The following is a 233-nucleotide window of genomic DNA, read 5'->3' as shown; positions in this document are numbered from 1 at the left end:
AGTGCCTTCAGGAGACCGAGGGGGCTCTTACTGGGTTTAAAGTCTGTGCTACTTCTTTGGTCAGGCAGAGCATGAGGCTTCAGCAGCTCCCTGCTGCTCTCGGCCAGATCTGCAGCAGGCAGAGGTGTGAAATGGGGCTGGCGTTGCTCTTGCACTCCAATTCATGCTGTGTTGGATGAATTCCTGAAGATGCTTCCTCAGCCTCCAACGACATAGAATTTGGCAGAATTTTT

Source organism: Buceros rhinoceros, unplaced genomic scaffold (genome assembly GCF_000710305.1).
Source record: "Buceros rhinoceros silvestris isolate BGI_N320 unplaced genomic scaffold, ASM71030v1 scaffold24138, whole genome shotgun sequence".
NCBI classification, from domain to species: domain Eukaryota; kingdom Metazoa; phylum Chordata; class Aves; order Bucerotiformes; family Bucerotidae; genus Buceros; species Buceros rhinoceros.
Note: the sequence above shows the minus strand (reverse complement) of the source record.